This window comes from Taudactylus pleione, unplaced genomic scaffold (assembly GCF_031769625.1).
Source record: "Taudactylus pleione unplaced genomic scaffold, aTauple2 ptg000572l, whole genome shotgun sequence".
Classification (NCBI taxonomy): Eukaryota; Metazoa; Chordata; class Amphibia; order Anura; family Myobatrachidae; genus Taudactylus; species Taudactylus pleione.
This window is the reverse complement of record NW_028284974.1, coordinates 1,589,673-1,608,910: the sequence shown is the minus strand read 5'-3', so window position 1 is coordinate 1,608,910 and position 19,238 is coordinate 1,589,673. Positions and strand designations below refer to the sequence as shown.

The 19,238-nt window shown below is 46.0% G+C and overlaps 1 protein-coding gene across 4 annotated transcripts in view; it reads right to left on the bottom strand.

Moving 5' to 3' along the window:
- Window positions 1-16,444, bottom strand: part of GRIK5 (glutamate ionotropic receptor kainate type subunit 5) — a 344,326-nt gene extending 327,882 nt beyond the window's left edge. For all 4 annotated transcript variants that reach the window (XM_088453192.1, XM_088453187.1, XM_088453185.1 and 1 more), the window contains exon 1: window positions 15,161-16,444. The gene's annotated coding sequence lies outside the window, so the exon portion shown is untranslated. The remainder of the gene's footprint in view (window positions 1-15,160) is intronic.
- Window positions 16,445-19,238: the final 2,794 nt, after the last annotated feature.

Sequence of the window (19,238 nt, the reverse complement as noted above, 5' to 3'; positions counted from 1 at the left end):
ACTTTGGCGAGGTAAGTAATATTATGGATGCAGTGTGTGCGGTGCGGGGCCCCCCCGTGTTCCCCGCACACCCTGCACCCATTATAGATACGCCCCTGCCTTTCTCTAATGTCAGGTTCCAGACTGTGCGCTCATATTATACATTGTAACTCTATTAGAGGGTCAATTACATGGTCTCTAATGGCTGGGAAAGCCTCTGCGGTGGATGGCCACATCCCCAGTGGTAACTGGCCACACCTCTTAAGCATGGGCCCCTACTACTGCATTCCCCTGATGGACCCTTCATGGCACAGTCCGACACTGTCCCCCCTGGTGTACACCCTGCTGAGAAGGGACGGTACGCACAAGAAAGGAGGCCCTGGACCGTCACAGTGGGTGAGAGACCTTATTCAGAGTTGTACACAAATCCAATGTCGCCCCTGTTTTTTGGGAGTGCTGAGGCCATTGTATGCATCTTGTGATAAAGAGGTCCTGGCCTCAGCTAGAGGAGCTGCAACTGCCATTCTGAGTAGCCTTAGGCTCACTCAGAAGGCCGATGCTGCTGCCGATGGTCACGATGGTTATAGGATGCTGCGTCTTCAGACGCAGTACTCAGATCTGCGATGCTGTCAAGCGGCATCTTTGTCCTCAGACGCCTCCTGCGGCATTAATTCACAACTGTGAATCACGCCCCATGCCCAGGGCCTGGCTCTTCTGGCACACCAACCAACAGCTGGATCATAAGGGACAGTCTTGAATTGCAAAAGCCAAAAGGGGCTTAGCTACGCCAAAAATTTACATAGTTTGGGTGTTAAAGGAGGGTGATTTCAATTCTCCTAAATTGGTGGTCAGGAATGTTGGCAGGTATGTTCATGGAGGATGTAGTCAATATCCCGACCGCGGACATTCCGGCGCTCAGAATGCCGACGCCAGAGTCCTAACACTTGTCAGAATCCCGATGTCGACATCCCAACCGCCGAAATCCCTAAGGTAAGTGGCGGGGTTGGGGGGAGGGTTAGCGTTAGGGGTTAGGGTTAGACACGAAGGGGAGAGTTAGGTTTAGGGTGTGGAGAAGAGTAGGTTAGGTTTAGGCACTAGGGGGTGAGGTTAGGGTCAGGCATCGGGGAGGGAGGGTTAGGGTAGGAAAAGGGTTAGAATACTGAGCGACAAGTGTCGGTATTCTAACCCTGTCGGAATGCCGGCATTGGGATTCTGACCGCCGGGATCCCGAGTGCCGGCTTCCTGTACCCATCACGTTTATGGCGTAAGGTACAGTAAGTATGGATGTATCAGATCATAATTCCCTGTAGTCCCATTTTTTACAAGGGGTTCCGAATGAAAGGTCAAGAGTAAAAAGGTCGACAAGCAATATGTCGACACCAGATGGTCAACAGTCAGTATGTCGACAGGAACAATAAGCTGAAAGGTTAAAAGGGTCGACATTGGTTTCGGTCGACAGCTACAAAAGGTTGACACATGAATGGGCAACCTAAAAATGGTTAACACTTTTTGTTTTTGTTTTTTAGGGTTAGGCACTTACTGGAGGGTTAGGGTTCAGCACTAGAACACTTGGAGGGACGGTTAGGTTAGGCACTTACCCCGATGGATCTGGTTAGGCACTAGAGGGACAATTAGGGCTAGGCACTTACCCCGACGGTTAGGGTTAGGTACTAGGAGGGACGGTTAGAGTTAGGCACCAATAGGAGGGTTAGTGTGAAGATTAGGGTTAAGCAAAAGAAAAGTGTTGACCATATCCAGGTCAACCTTTTGACCTTTTGTACCTTCTGTGTGTCGACTTTTTTGTATCCGTCAACCTTTTGCCCATGTAGACCATTTGGTGTCTACCTATACACTGTCAACTTACTTATTGTCCATCTAATGGACCACACCTTTTACAAGTGTGTGTGTGTGTGTTATGGGTGGTTATTTGGTTATCACGGTCATATAAGTGGTCATTAAATGTGCCCCCTTCAGCGATTTGATGCAGGCAGTGGCATGGTGGGTTTGAGACAGATGCTGGTGCACCTTTAGCTAATTTCTGTATCACTTATAGGCACATCTACTAAAGTGCTTACAGAAGGGAAAATGTATGGGTAGTATCTTGTACAACTTCTATTTGCTGATATGAGGTAAATGTCATTAGTAAATAGTCTCCCCCCAAACAAAAAGTCTAGATCCACCCCTATAGTCAGGACATCTTTGCATATTATCACAATCTAATGGAGTAATTTATACAAATGACTGTGGCCTGGATGGATCAGGGGTGTGGCTTGGATGGATCAGGGGTGTGGCTTGGATGGATCTTGCGGCCTGATTCAGAGATGGACGCTATGCAGATGTTTACGCAGTTGAGCGATTATCGGTAATCTGCGCATGTGACGAAGTCACACTTACAGATGTCGCTCGCAGTAAGGATTTATTTGCAAAGTGATTGACAGGCAGATACAGTTTGTGGGCCGCAACGGGGAGATAGCAAGTCAAATGTAGGCATATCGCAAAACAGTTTTTGGGGTGGGTCTCTGTCCAGGGCCGGCTCAAGGGGGAGCCACGCCCTGTGCAGGACGGTACCTTGTCGCCTCTTACCTGCATGCGGCCGAAAATGGGGCATAAGCCACGCCCTCAAAATGATTTTATTTTGGGGCGTGTCCATATAGCACACCTCCCGTTAACGTCAGGCTGAGGCGAGCCCAGCACCAAGTCAGTAGCTGGGCTGCCTCCAGCCCTCTTCCTCGCTCAGACGCTCCGTACAAATTTGTTGCTGTGCGGCATTAGCGGCCATCTCTGAATTAGGCCCCTGATTTTAAAACTAAGAATGTTAGCAGATCTGTCCACCATTCTAAAGAATCAACTATTAAATCATACCAGCCCCTCCTCTCTCTCTCTCCCCCCCACTCCCCATATTCCCCCTTCTCTTTCTCACAGCCACTTTTCTCCCTTTACCCTCTATATCCCGCATCCCCTTTATCTCTCCTCTCTCTTTCTGTCTCTCTCCAACTATATCTCTCTGCCAACATCTCCGCCTGTCTGACTCCGCTCTCTGGTTATTATATTGTATCCTATTTATTAAGAGCGTCCAGCCAAGACTGCGCCCAGCGACAAATATATACGAAGATGGACAAGAGTAGGTCCGGCACGGGAAGGATCAGAAGGTTAGAAGATGTCTTTCCAGCCGGGCTATGCCCATTGAGAAAAGTGGGCAAACACCATAATCGGATGGCATTAGCGAACACAGACAAGCTCCGAAAAGAAAACTATGGGGATGATGGTAATCAGCGAAAGTTATTGAACTGCATGAAATTCTGTGAATTGCAAATTACTCGCCGAAAATAGCCCAATAGCTGCAGCTTCACTCATGTCTAGGTTATATATCGGCTAATTGTACTGTGTGGCTAATGGAATCGTTAAACTGTTTATATAATGCACTCTATAGAAGGGAATAGATCAGCTCTTACATTCTCCTTCAACATACAATAGTGGAACCTGATATTAAAGATTAAGGGGTCTATTTAATAAGCAGTGTTAGGAGACAGAGTGAAAAGTGAAAAGAAAGTGATAAGGTACCAGCCAATCAGCTCCCAACTGTCATCTCACAGGCTGTGTTTGAAAAATGACAGTTAGGAGCTGATTGGCTGGCACCTTATCACTTTCTTATCACTTTTCACTCTGTCTCCTAACACTGCTTAGTAAATAGACCCCTTAATTTTGCAGATGAATGAGAAGTGCTGCATACTTCATACAGTATGACATGAGCACGACAAGAGGGCCCTATTTATTAATGATTGCTATTGCAATGCGATCTGGGCATGACATTACCGCCCATGCCCGCATTGCAATATGCGATCATAGCGCCCGGATGAATCATCCGGCACACGCACAAAGAGTGCTGACTGCACATGCACGTTCGCCATTTCCGGGGAGGGTTACGTCAGCTAATTATGCGCTAACCCTCCGCCGGCTAATTCCGGATTGCATTTCGGATGTTGGTAAATTTGGCAGCATTGGGTGTTTTCGGGTATTATACCTCAAATATACAATGATAAATGGGCCCCATCGACATGGCCAGAATGTTTCTACACAGGCAGATGAATAAGCTGTTGGAGGAAACAACCTAACAAAGTGGCTGATTCTGAGGTGGGAGCAGAGTAATACAGAGCAAGAAACTTTGCACCTTGGTAAAACCATGCTGCACTGCAGGTGGGGCAGATGTAAAAGGTTTGCAGTCACACCAGAGCCAGATTACCCGACAAGGCAGAACAGACGGCTACCTAGGGCCCTACGCCTGATTGCCGCTGCCAGGTTCAGATTATTCATAAGGCAGTACAGGTGCTTACCTGCCAACAACCACATCAGGGAAAGGGGTAATGATGGGTCAGACACCCGGGGGGCCAGAGGAGCGTGAGCTGAGCCCCGATTAGAGGAGCCCAGCACACATGCACCTCTGACCCGAGCAGGGGACGGATCTACAGTACACTGGCTTATTCAACTCTTCAGTACCCGGCAGAGGCAAACGCAGGATTTTTATGGGGGGGGGGGTTTCCATATTTACTGTGATAGATAGATAGAGATGATAGAGATTTTATATATATATATATATATTTTTTTTTTTTTTTTATACACATACACACACACACATACATATACATATATACACATACATACATACGCATATAGAATAGATATACACCATACTTACCGACATTTCACTCCCTGTCGGGCTTTCTCGGCGGGTCATGGCAAAAGGGGCATGGCTATATGATGGCACATATTTGGGGCAGAGCATGGGGGCGTGACATCATGATCGCATCATCGTGGCTCAGCCCCCTCTTCACAATGCTGTTATTAATGGCATTGTGAGGCTGGGGGCGGGGCCATGATGATACGATTCAGCGCGAATCTCACCGGCCCCTCCGCTGCCGGGATTTATACTGTAAGTGCAGGAGGGGCGGATGGGTCACTATGGCCCGGGAGGCTTGCCTGCCTTTCCGCAGGGCCAGGAGCGGCAGCCAGTTTTTGGGAGGCTCCCGGCTGAATTGGGAGAGCAGGCAAGTATGGATATACACACATATATAACACACACACACAGTACAAAAAACTTACCTTGCAGCAGATCTGATAGGGACAGGATCTAGCAGGCTGGCACCATGTTCTTAAGCCCCATGCCCTCTTGGCAAATCATAGGCAAACGCAGGGGGGGGTTATGTCTGCCTGGAAACCCCCCTCCCCAGCCCACACCATGACCACAATAGAAATAGTAATATAATGGAATTTTACTAGTGCTGCATGTTCTTCTCAGTATCATAAATTAAATAAATAGCACCACCTGTGGATCTGTTAACATGTATCAGCCAGTAATAAATAACCTGTGCACCAATTAGGGGATTTGGAAAACATGCACTGTTAGGGATGCTCTGCTATAGAGCCCAATATGTACATATATGTCCAGGGCAGTGCTAGGTTATTCTGCTGCTCCCAGACTTGCTCCAATTATCTGGAATGGTGCTTGCATCTAAAGTAAAAACATTCAGCTCAGGCAGGATGGCCCTACTGGCTGCATCTAATGGCTTACTGTGATCTCTGGTCCTGTATATGCTGGAATTATGACACACAATACACTTTGTATGACGCATATTAAAGCTGGATAAGTGGTAATGATGCCCTCTTCATGGACTGGCCACACTCACTCTAAAATCAGGCATTTTGAAACCCCCCTCTAGAAATCCTGCGTTTGCCACTGCAAATTGCCGCGATTTGCGGGTCGTTCGGGAGGGGGCGGAGCCAAATGACTTGATTCTAATTAAACCACGTCATATTGGCTCTGCCTCCTCAATATTATCCCGCGAATCTCGGCAGTTTGCCGCAAGGGGGTGGGGTTTAAGAATACGGTGCCCCCTTGCGTGTGCTGGCCAGGCAGCATGGAGGAGGAGGTGAGATTTGAGGAGGCTACTGGAGAACACAGTCATCAGCTCATGTGCAGTTGCGCATCCGGCCCCAAAACTTAAAACTAATGGTGCATACACACGGTCAGATTTGATGAACATTTGAACGATTTCTGACAGTATTAAAATTAATTAAAACATCAAAATCTAACTGCAAACACAGTCGATGTCATAGATCGTTATCTGACATGCGGGAACGTGCATCGTTCGTCGATGCATACCCTACATGACTAAGATATGAACGATTGAGCGATTTTTACTATCGTTATCGTTGATATCTGATAAGAAATCTGACCGTGTGTATGCACCATTACACTTTACTTTTACACATCGCTGGGACAGGCTCTCCTGTCCCTGGATATGAAAATTGTTAAACCCTGGCGATACATAATTTCTTATTGCCGCGATAAGCAGGGAAAAGAAATGATTTTCGGATCTAAAACCAGATAATAAATGTGATAATGAAATAGGAGAGGTTTCATTCAAATATTCCCCAGAAGTAGCCAAGAACGAAGACAACAGTACATTCATTTATTACTCATTGACGCACAGTCGGATTGACGCACAGTCGGATTGACGCACAGTCGGATACCAAAATATCGGGGAGAGTCTATACTTAAGGTGCGTATATCCACTAATAGACGTAGAAACGAGAGCACGATTATGACATTGCTGTCGTTTCCATGTCTGTGATGCCTACACTGAACGTTCAGTTGTAGGCACATCCATCATCCCCGTACATGCTGAACCTGACGTGATCATCAGGTTGACCAGCATGTACTGGCGATGATAGATGGCAAAAACGACCAGCGGGCACACGCATCCCTGGTGTTTTTGACATTTACCTGCCCGATTTGTGGGCGATTAACAAGCGATTGAACGATGTCGTTATCGTTCAATCGGCCTGTTTAATCGCCTAATGGATACGCACCTTTAATCTTCTTGTAAATCCTATTTTATTTATGGGTCAAATGCATCTTACAATAAACACATAAGAGGTTCTTCTGGATGCGCAAGGCATGTAATCTCTCTGATCCTTTCACTACAGGTACAGAATAATGCTGGATAAAGTTTGTCTCCATTTCAAGGATTATCAAGGAGTAAATATGGTGCCAGTCATGGTATGTTACAGCTCTGATCCGGCATAATTAAGCCTAGCCTCCAGTCACTCATACTGCTGTTTGGACATTACTAAGATTGGCCTTCCTATTACCACACCATGCTGCCGCTGGCTCGGTTCTCCAGCTTGCTCTTGGAAAGTGGAGGGTTTAAAGAAATAACAATCACACACTGAGGAATACTTATAACATGGTGTGACTAGCATTGTTGCACTGTTACCCATAGCTACCAATCGGGATTCAGCTTCTAGCAGTCTACTGCACTTAAGCCGCATACACACTACTAGACAATGTGTGTATGCAGCGACATAGTCAGCGGAGGTCCCGGCAGGGGTGCACACTTGTATACACACTTGCCGATGCCGACCTGAAACGAACGACGGCGGGGGCATCGGTCACGATATCCCCAGATTGGGCTGCATGTACAGCCAACTGGGGATATCGTTGACGACCCAAGGGAGAGCGCATCGTTGGTTGTTCGGACCATACAAACTAGACGATATGAACGATATATCGTTGATCGATATCGTTATCATTCAGTTTTATCGTCTAGTGTGTATGCCCCTTTAGACTACTGACTGAATGCATTTATTTGATTGGTTTCCATGGGTTACATGTAGCCTATATATTCTATGCCCCAAAATGTTCCTGAGGGGCCTATTCATCATCGCAGGTAGTTTAACCCCCCCAATGATGAAGTATCCACCTTGCTGTGGGGGATACTTAACACCGTAGCAATTCATCATTACTCCAGTGCGGGGACAGCTGCTCCAAGAAGCAGCTGTCCCAACGAAAGTAACAACTCTACAGAAGTAGCTGCGTGACTTACCTGCCCCCGCAGCCAGCTTCTGCGCATGTGTGACTTGAGGTCACGCATATGCAAAGCCGCCGGGCACTCAGTGAGGAGGCGGCGGAGGGATCCTCTCAGAACCCTCTTCGCATCCCCGGAACTCCTTCCTATAGGAAGGAGTGGGGCAGAACCAGAGTCATCTGAAGATAGTGTTTGTTCTCGCAGGCAAACTCAGTAAACTTTACGTTTCGGAACCCTGATGATGAGTGGCCCATTACCTTAAATATGTGCAAACTGGCGTTTCCACATGGATAACGGGCCTATTTAAGTAATGATAAATAGGCCCCTAAGTAACATAAAATTGTTGTTCTACAGTGAAAGACATGGCTAATGTGGCCTGTTTGGTAAATATAATCCTCGTCCTTTAACATTAGCATCTGTTTCTTGAGGAAGGTTTGCGGCTTGCTAGCTCGTTAGTTAATAAGCTATGGATTTGTGAGTCTCCCACCAGCTCATTAATATGACTGATAAACTAAGGTCACATTTCCTCATATGTCTCACTTGCGTTGTTTGTGACTTCAGAGGTAACCAGTGACGCCAACACTGTTTGACTCAACCCCCAAATATCAGTCATGATGGTACACTGGCAGCTCCTTAATTATTTATCGCTGCATGGTGTAACATAACAGGACATAATATATCGGAGCATAGGGTGTCTGCCTGTGATATGAATTGACAGTGTGCATCAAAACTTAATTTATTGTGGCAGGCTGTGATGCCCTGTAATATTGGGGATGTGCACTGATGCGTTGTGAGTGGACATATTGTGTTATGTGATGTTCCCTTATGAGCCATGGTGTGCCATTACATAAGATGTGTTATGACATACAGTGACATTGTGTGAACTGGCTCTGTCCCTTCACATTAAGCAGCGTAAGGTACGCTTGGCAAAAATGATAAGCTTGTAATAATTCTGTATAATCACAAGTAAAAGATCCATTTTCTCTGGAAGAAAATTCATAATAAAAATGTATATCGGTCGCCTATACACAAGGATCAATTCAATTGGCTGTGAGCTTTTGATTGTAGCATTGCTGCTTCAGACCCTCCAACATGACCCCTTCCAAGTTCCACCAGGTACAAAATGCTCTGCTACTGGACTTCCCATCTAATTTATGACTGCAGCCTCCTGTGTTGATCTACAAGTAGTTAATTGATGAGAATTGTTTTTAAACACAGGTGTGGAGCCCAGGAGTAGAGCATTTTGTACCTGGTGGAAGCGGTCATGTTGGAGGGTATGCTATTCTGTTTCCGTGTGATGGGTAGACGAGACCTTCATGAGCAATGTTTTCATTACCGCAATTGCCGTGTTGTATGCATAAACATAATGAGCGAACCTTGTGGCCAATGGAATCACTCCCTGATACAGGAGCAGACGATATATAGCCAGGTGAATCCGTTCACTCCACTGGCAACTAGTAACACCATGCACAGAGGACCTGGTGTAAGTGATGTCACTAGCTAACAGTGAATTGATTGGCTGCATTGCAGAAGTCAAGTGTCAGCACATAAAATGGCCGCCTACAAAGCAATTTTAAATATGGTGGATAATACCCATTTTCCACCAAAAACCCGGGTCTGATCTGAGTTTTCAGACATGGGGCCTGATTCAGACCCACTCGCGAGCGGCTGTCCGCTCACAAGTGGGTCGATGGTGTGCACTGCGCATGCGCACGACGGAGGGAGCTCCGTCGTGCGCATGCGCGAGACGCGACGAGCGAAGGACTTTCCTTCGCTCGTTGTGTCTGATCAAAGGGGGCGTGCTGTCGATGTTGATTGACAGCACGCCCCCTTTGGTGGGCGTGCTGGGGGCGTGCCTCCCAGACGGGGGCGTTCCCAAGGGAATGCCTACCGTCAGAAGCCGGCCCCACTGACATCACTAGTGATGTCAGTGGGAGTGATTTTGGCTCTGATAGAGTCAAAATCACTCCGGGCCTTGCGGTTGAGAAACTCAACCGCAGGCTTCGGCTCGCAGTGGCGATGGTCGCGATGGTCAAGACCATCGCGACCATCAACCTGCATGCTCGTATATGCTGTGGGTGGTGACCCACAGCTATACGAGCGTCCAGGAGGACGTTCCATAATTATGGAGGTGGGCCCTGATTCAGAGCGAGCGCTCTGGTCAGAGCATCCGGCTCTGAATCAGGGCCTTGGTTCCAACCCATGGCAGACCCCGTTTACACTGCACCTTCGATCCGGGTTATTCCTAGGCAGGACCAGATTAACAATTGGGCGCATGGAGCTACAGCTCCAGGCCTCCAAATAAAAATAGGCCCATCAACATGACAGAATGATTACCAGCTGCCTAACTGGCCATAAATTTTAAGTAATTAAATAGTTTTTCTAGTCCCCCGTCCCCCCCAAAAAAACAAAATGATGCAATTTTTCTATTTCTATGTAGTTAGGTAGACATTGTGGTCATAGTTTAGGGGGTGTATACACCAAGGTGACTCTGACCACAGCCACACAGCACCGTTCACAGCTCTTCACCTTCTCAGTATAGGCCTTTGAACATTTTCAGCTCCAGGCCCATGTGGGCCTTAATCCAGCCCTGTTCCTAGGTCAGCCCAACTCACACTGAACCCGGGTCTTCCCTGCAAAACTTGTGAGGGTCATAAAAAGTGGGAGGTGACTGCTCTACAGCCACCAATCAGCTCATTTTAGGCATGACCCAGGTCAGATAACCCGTGTCGCGCCATTCACACTGCACCATTACCCAGGTCCATCCCGGATCCGAACCTGGTAGCTACCCGGTTTGGGTACCCAGGTCACTTGACCCGGGTTATTTTTCAGGGACCTTTTCCACTGAGCCGTTACCCGGGAAGATCCGGCAATAACCTGGGTTATTGCAGCAGTGGAAAAGGGGTATGAATGTGACGTCGGTCAAGACAAAGCACATAACCAATATTTCAGTTACTTCCCAAATTAATTTGTCAATTTCAATGACTGTCCTAATTAGTGTTACTGTTTGTTTGTGGCTTAAAGTAACAGGAGATTAATAACAGAGACAGGATCAAAGTGGCCCGTATTCGCAACTGCTGTTGCCGAATGCAGTTTATTCTACAGTTTCTGAACTCTGATCCTCAATTGCCCCCAACAGTTCATACAGTAGATCACAGGTTTTCAAACTCGGTCCCCAGGATTCCAAACAGTGCATGTTTTCCAGGTCTCCTCACAGAATCAGAAGGAAAATAATTATCTCCACCTGTGGATCTTTTAAAATGTCAGTGAGTGCACCTGCTGGGTGACCTGGAAAACGTGACCTGTGTGGGATCCTGAGGATCGAGTTTGAGAACCACTGCAGTAGATAAAGAATTTATTTCTACATTTTATCTCTCTCCAAGGCTTGATACATCTCCCCCTGTATCTCCAACTGGTCATATTTTGAGAAACTCCTCTGTGGAAACCAGTAGGATGATCACTGTGACAGAGCAAAGTGTTGCTTCATCAGGAAGCAATTGGGAAGCCGACGGATGTAATCCCGACCGCTGGCTTCCCGACTGTCTATTCCCAGCAAGGCATTAATGACAGGCGTCGAAATCCCGATGCCTGTCATTAGACCTACGCCGGGAGCCCGACACCCGGCTTACTGATCAAAGGTAAGCCGGGCGCGGACATCCGCGGGGGGGCAGCCGTTTTTGGTTAGGGGGTCCTGGAGTCGACTTAGGGTTAGGCACCCTCTGGGGGAGGTTAGGGTTAGGCTAGGGGAAGGGGGGGGTTAGGGTTAGGCACCCTCTGGGGGAGGTTAGGGTTAGGCACCCTCTGGGAGACTTAGGGTTAGGCTGCGGGGAAGGGGGGGGGTCTAGGTTTAGGCACTTGGGGGGGGAAGTTAGAGTTAGGCACCCCTAAAGGAGGGTTAGGGGGTAGAATAGGGTTAGTTAATACTTAGCTTTTTACTTTCGGGATCTTCAACCCTGCCGGGCTTCCGCTGTCGGGATTTGAACCGCCGGCCATGCTGATTGCGCTTCATCAGTACCATATTTAAGAAATTCTTAATCTACTGTATGAATTGTCGGAGGTAATTGAGGATCAAAGTGCAGAAACCCAGGTCCATATCAGGTCACCTTTTGGGGCTTTCCACGAGTGGCACTTAGTTGGTTGGTTGAATAAATGTACGCAATGAAGTGAATTCTTAGAACATGGCCTGTTCAGATACACCAGGAAAGGATTGAGGAATTGTGTTATAAATTAGACACAATGGCTGCAGAGCTTCTTAGCTAAAAATGTTAAGGATTAAGTGGGAAGCAACAAAGAAGGAACCACATGCTGTCTACACCTTTTCTAACCAAATTGCCGGAGCTTGTATGACTTTGGATCTGTAGCCGCTGTGGCTGCAAAAATTGCAATTTTCTCAGAAATACTAAACAAGGATTAGCTGTTTTCTAAACATTTGAGCTGTATGGTACTTGAGCGGTCATCTATAGTCCAACAATCATTGTAAATTTCACTTTTTGGAACAATTTTATAACATAATGCACAAGCAACATGTAGCTCTGCAGCTAGTTGTGGATTAAGTTGCCCACACTTCTTTTATATCACCTCACATTGGAGAGTCCTATCATGTTCTATAGAAACAAGATCTAATGCATTAAAGTATTCCTTAGCTCTGTTATCATCGCATAGAATTAATACTAAACAGAATAATATACGTACTGTATCTGTCTGTGCATAACTCCCAGCACATAAAATAGCCATAGACCAGAGGTCCCCAAACGCAGTCCTGAAGGCACCCCAACAGTTCAGGTTTTAGAAATATTCATGGTTGATCATAGGTGGTTAAATCAAAATGACTGAGGTACTAATTAAGCATAGCTATCCTTAAAACCTTGACTGTTAGGGTCCCTTGAGGAGCAAGTTTGGGAACCTCTGCCATAGAATAAGCCAGTGGTTCCCAAACCCAGTCCTAAATGCACCCTAACAGACCAGGTTTTAAGGCTATCCAATGGCTGCGCACAGATGGTTAAATCAAATTGACTGAGGTACTAATAAAGTCACCTGTGCCCAAGCATTGTTATCTTTACCACCTGGACCGTTAGGGTGCCTTGAGGACCAAGTTTGGGAACCTCTGGACTAAACATTAGTGTTAAAAACCTAGGGGCTTATGTAATAGGTTGCTATCTGGTGCCTCTGTGGGAACTCCTGTGAGTCTTCCCGTATTTTTAAAGCGGCTATCATTTTAAAGGCAAAACCAAGCTGGTTTTACCTTTAAACTGATTGCCGCTTTAAAAATACAGTAAGACTCGCAGGAGTTCCCGCAGAGGCACCAGATAGCACCCTATTACATAAGCCCCTTATTCTTTTGCTCTACACCAGTGTTTTCCAAACTCATTCCTCAGGGAGCACTATAACAGCGCATGTTTTCCAGGTCTCCTCACAGAATCACAAGTGAAATAATTAGCTCCACCTGTGGATCTTTTAAAATGTGTCAGCCAGTAAAGAATACGCATGTGTACCAACTAGGAAACATGGAAACCATGCACTTTTAGTGTTCCCCAAGGAAGCAGTTTGGGAGGTCCATACTCAAATTAATATAAAATAAACCATATTGTATAAAGCAACACAGTCCAGAAAGAACCAAAATTATGAGTATATATGATTGTTAAATTTCAAGACAGGACTTTACAAACAATGGAGGTACAAGAGGATTTGGTTACGAAAGAGAGAAAATTAGATCTTGCACAGGTGTGATAATAAATAATTACTTCATGTGTATATACGGGATGGACTGGCTCTCTGGTGATAAAACCTCCACATAAGTGGACTATAGCTGGAAGGCTACCAATGTTTCCTTGGGGTCTATGTAATGTAACTATATATGCTTGCTTGTCCACTTTTGGTGTATATATCTCCATAAGCATTATCAATGTCCTGTGCGCAGGCTACTGAATACCTGCATTGGTGGAAGCAGCCATTTTGCTGACTTTAACACCTCAACTGAGGTAACTCATAAGGCGAAGGAGATTTTAGTAAATATAAGATGGATATTATTGGTAGAATTTTTACAGACAACAATAATTCCACCAAAATTTTTTTTAAAGTTTCCTCAACTATTGCGATCTGGAGACCAGGAAAATGCCATAGACCCAAGGCCTTAAAGCTGTGATGCTGTATTCAAAAGAGGGCGGCAGGGCAGTCTGCAAACTTAGCCACGTTAAATAGTAACATGTTCTGTGTAGATATGTAGGCATGTGTAGGTACAGTCATATGCACATTGGGCTTGTATGTATGAAAACTTCATTCCCATGGATTAAGGATTAATATATGTGTTTGAGTCTGTAGACTTCCTACAAATTATACAGCTAGTATGTACAGAAACTTTTCCATTTAAGGTATTCACAGAGGGTGCAAGGTATCGGACTATTGTGTCAGTCGGTGCATATGAATAAGTACATGGGCAGCAGAACACTGCATTGTGATGTGCGTCTGTTATTATTATACATAACATACACAATTCTCAACAAATGTATTTCAACATTTAACAGCTGCATGTTCTCTATCAATGCATCTCCTACTGTGTTCATGTGTTTGTCTATTTCTAGTGTCTACCTAGGTGTCGAAACCAAAGAGAAATAGCAGCGTGTACAGGAATACAGCTCAACATACGTGTGTATGTCTGGGAGAAGAGCAGCGTATGAACAGGCAAGAAGAACCATATTCAGCATCTATCTGTTCTGACATCTGAACACATACACCGATCTGCAATGTTCCTGTACTCGTGTGAGTGTGTAAGTACACATGCATGTAGAAACACACCGACACACATGCACACTCTTTACTAAGGTCCCAGCAACCTGCCAATATGACGTCGGCTCATCAAGTGGCAGGTTAACCCCTGCCATGCCTAACTGCACTATAACTGTTGTGGTTGTGTTTACAGCACAGTCTAGGCCCGTGTGAGTACTGAGGGGGGCTGCTTGGCAAATAAAACACCCCCCCTCCCATCACCACTACCATTACAAATTAATTTGAAGCCCCTTTCCTTTTTCCTGGTGTCAATATTATAAGTTGGGGGTGTATCAAAAATATTTCTCATTCCAGTCTCCCCATACGTAAAATAAATTTAAAAGCTGCCCCCCCTCCTCCCTCTTCTACCTCTTTGTCTCCAGACCCAAACCCAGTGATGCTCAACATTTCCACTGCACCGCCATTTTTAAAGGGCCCCCCTTAGTCAATCTTCATATCACCTTTTTTTTCACAGAACACTCAGATTCCTGGATGCACAGCCCCCACCCCGATCCCCCAGCCACCCCCAGGGAAGAGCAGAAAGGTGCACTCACAGATAGATGAGGATGCAGCACGAGCTGAGCAGGCTGGCGAGCCCTCTCCCCTCTGTCTCTTGAATCCTTAGTATCTCACACCGGAGAGATGGAGAGAGACGAGAGGGAAATACGATGTGGTCAGAGGGAGGGGAGGATCACACTCCTTTCCAAGACCCCCTCAAGACAAACCACAAGCAATCCATTCCCCTCTTCTACACAATTCTGCTCTCCCTCCTCAACTCCTTCTTCATCTCCCGGAGACGGCACACGGAGGGGGTGGGGGGATTCCGCCTCATCTGCAGGGGGGCAATCACGTTCCTTTTTGAGGGTGAGAGACAACTGGCACTCTCTATCCTCCCAGCCAGCCGATGTAAGACACAGGTAATGTCATTAAGGCATAAAGTCCCATAGGAGAGGGGGCTTCCGCTGACGTGACGGTACCGAAAAACAAACTAGAAACAAATCCAAAGACCCCCCCCAGTGATCAGGAAAGTCCTACAGTGATGGTGGAAGTGTTGGGGAGCACGGCTAGAAGTCTGAAAGAGGGGAATTTAGCATAGGCCATGCTCCCCTGCTAGGAACGGAGCAAAGAGTGCTGATTGATGAGAGGTTGCAGTCCACAGAGGGTAGGGGAGAAAAGAGGAGACCATAGGGTCCATGGGAATACAGACGTGTAGAGTTCCAAGAGGTGAGGAGAGAACAAGGGTCTGAGAGGTAGTTCAAGACTCTCACTACAGGAAGACAGGATGAAGAATAGAATTTGTTTTAAATGGGAAAATCCTGAGAAACGGGCTGTATGCTTTGAGGGACCAGGGATCGGAGAGGGATTTGGCCCAGAGTTGGACTAGGCTCACCTTCTTCCAACAGGAACGATGTTCTCCATTCAGCATCAGATTCTCAAGACAGGAGGGTGGGATGCAGACTACAGGCCTTCTCCCAGAATGACACAGAAGAGTGATGGTCTGCGTGCAGTGAGGTGCTGTGTGCACACTAGCAGGATGCTGTGTGGGCAGAATGGAGAGGAATGTGCATGTAAAGTGGCTGTCAGTGCAGAGGAGCGGAGGGCAGGGAGGATGCTGTCAGTGGAGGGAGAGGATGCTGTGCATGCAGGGAGTGGGAGCTAGGAATGCAGAGGTGAAATGCCATTGTGCAGAGGATGCAGTGGCGGTAATATTGTATATTTATAATAAGTGCTGTGCAGGGATTGATACTGTGCGTGACGAGCAGATGCAGTGTGTGTAAGGAACATCCAGATTCGCAGTCTCCCTCTCTATTCCCATTTTCCAGTCACTTCCTCTGCTGTCTCCCTCCCTTTGCAGGAGTCTCACACTCTTCTCTCCATATCACTACACCCCGCCTCCTCCCTCCCTCCCTCTTCTCCTTTCATCCTTCTCTCTCTCTGGTCCTGCCTGTGTGCCCCTCTTTCCCTACTTGCCCTCTTGCTCTGCTCCTCAGTAATTTGTCCTCCCTATCCCTCTACTTTTCCGCAGTACTAACAGATGTTCCTGGGTGTAGTTTTTCCCCATTCATGTTTTGTTCCTCCTGTCACTCACCCCTATCCTGCCCTAGCCATCCTCCCCTGTGCTGTGCTGTGCCTCTGGTGCTGAGGTTGCCATCCACGCATCTTCCCTCATCATGAATCGCTGTATCCCAGCCTCCCCCCCTCCTCTCCCCATTCATTGAATGCTTGCTGGAGGGGGAGATGATGTGCAGCAGAGTGCTGAAGGCTCTTCCCGAAATCAGAGTGTCAGGGTCATGTGTCTGTATGCAGTGTGTGCACACGTTTCATGTTATGTCCTTTACACACCAGTGTATTTTTAGTCCTACACCCGGCTCATTTATAGTTTATACCGGTCTTCCCATCCTCCTTCCTCATCCTGAGACCCTTTTAACATTATGCATTCAAACATTACTACAGACCCTCCATTATAGACACATAGACCCCCATTGTATTCGCACTGCAATTATTCGCACAGATCCATGCATTATATTATTCATATATATTCACCCATGCTGACATTGTATATATATCACCAAATAGTAATCTGTATTACATTATTAATTCATCTACTCCATGCAAATCGCGCCTGATGGAAATTCTAATTCTACCAGCAGAGACCCCAGTAACCACAGAAATAACCTTTAATATCTGTATAATGAACCTCAGCTTCCCCTAGGTTACATGCTTGGGTTTTACGTGCACATATTAAACACCATTTTTTTATTTGCTATTAATATATTTAAATTAGAGATGTGCAGGTTCGGTTTTACTCTGTTTTTTTGCCACATTAGCGCAAGTTCGGATTTATCTTATTGGCTTTGCAGCTCTCACGTGTCTTGGATAGCCAATAGGATAAATCCAAACTAATCCGAACTTGCACTAATGTGGCAAAAAGAACTGCGTAAAACCGAACCCGCACATCTTAAAATAAGCATCCGGTAGTAGCCCTAATATGTGTCTCCACGATGTGAGTCACATTTAAGGCCACTGTCATGTCTTAAAAATCTTTAAGAACATTTAATAAGTGGATATCGTTGTCTGTTAATGATCATTTATAGGCGTTGTAAACACTGCCCCCCCTTCCCACCCTCTATTATAGTTAGACAACTCACCCACATGCCCGCCCCACACACCACGCAAACCTGTTACTACAGGCAGCCATTCTAAACACACTTTTCCACTTAAGCTGCATACACACGTTAAGATTTTCTGTTCAACCATCCAACTAGTTGGTTGGTTGGACTGAAAATCTGGTAAGGTATGGGAGTAACTGACAATCATCAATTTGCTCCCAAATGCCGGAAAATGGACAAAAACTGTTGTTTGAACAAATTGTTTAGATCAAACATTTAACAAACTTGTCTGACGACCATTTTCATGTGTTTTCTGGCATTTAGGAGCAAATTGCTGATCATCAGTTACTCCCATACGTTACCAGATTTTCATTCCAACCAATCAACTAGTTGGATGGTTGGACAGAGAATCTTTATGTGTGTATGCACCTTTAAGCAGACTTTGGATGAAAGACAAGGACCAGCTGGCCTATTAAATAGGTCTTTATGAATGAATCCAGTAACATTTTATTATTTTATAGTACACAGATCTATCTCTTATGGTGCATGCCCACGGTCAGATTTGTCAGATGAACGATCTAAACGATTTGATGAACGATTTGACCAACGATTTGAACTATGAACGATTTTTGACTGCATTAAAATGAATGGAATTGTCCAAATCTGACTGCAGACACATCAGATGTCAGATATCGTTATCTGACCATTGGGAACGCGCATCGTTCATCGTTCAAACATGTCAGATATGTCATATTTTCCTTCGGATATGAACGATTTTTGAAATTGTTATCGTTCAGATCTGAAGAAAAATCTGACCGTGTGTATGCACCATTACAGTATATCCACAGTGGCCCTCCTTTGGGGTCTATTCATTATCACTTAATTTCTACAAAAGCAGGTGAAAATGTACATTTTCACCTACTTTTGTAGAAATTAAGTTTTGGGGCCATTCATCAAAAAGGTAAAGCAGGAGATATCACTGATACAGTATCTCCTGCTTACCTTCCTCTCCATACTGTACACTAGCATGAGGACCTAAATTCATCAAGCTCCGGAAAAACCAATATTTTCAAAGCTTGACTGCAGGAGCATTCGCCGTCTTCAGATGGCGTTTGCTCCTGCACATGGCGCTCACCAGACGGAGTCCCGCGTAGCGAAGAGGGATCCTTACGGATCCTTCTGCCCCTGACTGGCTCCTTCCACTGAACGCCGGGTCATTGTGCGCCTGCTTGCACTGCCGAGTCAGACTTTGCAGCGCTACGTTTTTCTGTTCCGGAAGGAGCAGTGAAACTGTTCGGGGAGACAGCTCATTAATTTCTCCGGCACTTGCCACAAATAAGAATGTCAATTATTGGGGTCAGCTCGGACCCCAATAATTAACATAATAAATAGACCTCTTAAAACTAGGAGGGAATAAAAACCCAGCTAAATTGTGCAAATTTGTACCCGAAATCCCATGGGGCCTATTCATCATCCAATATGGGCCAATTCATTGTTGGGGTGTGATGTGTTCATCCCATAT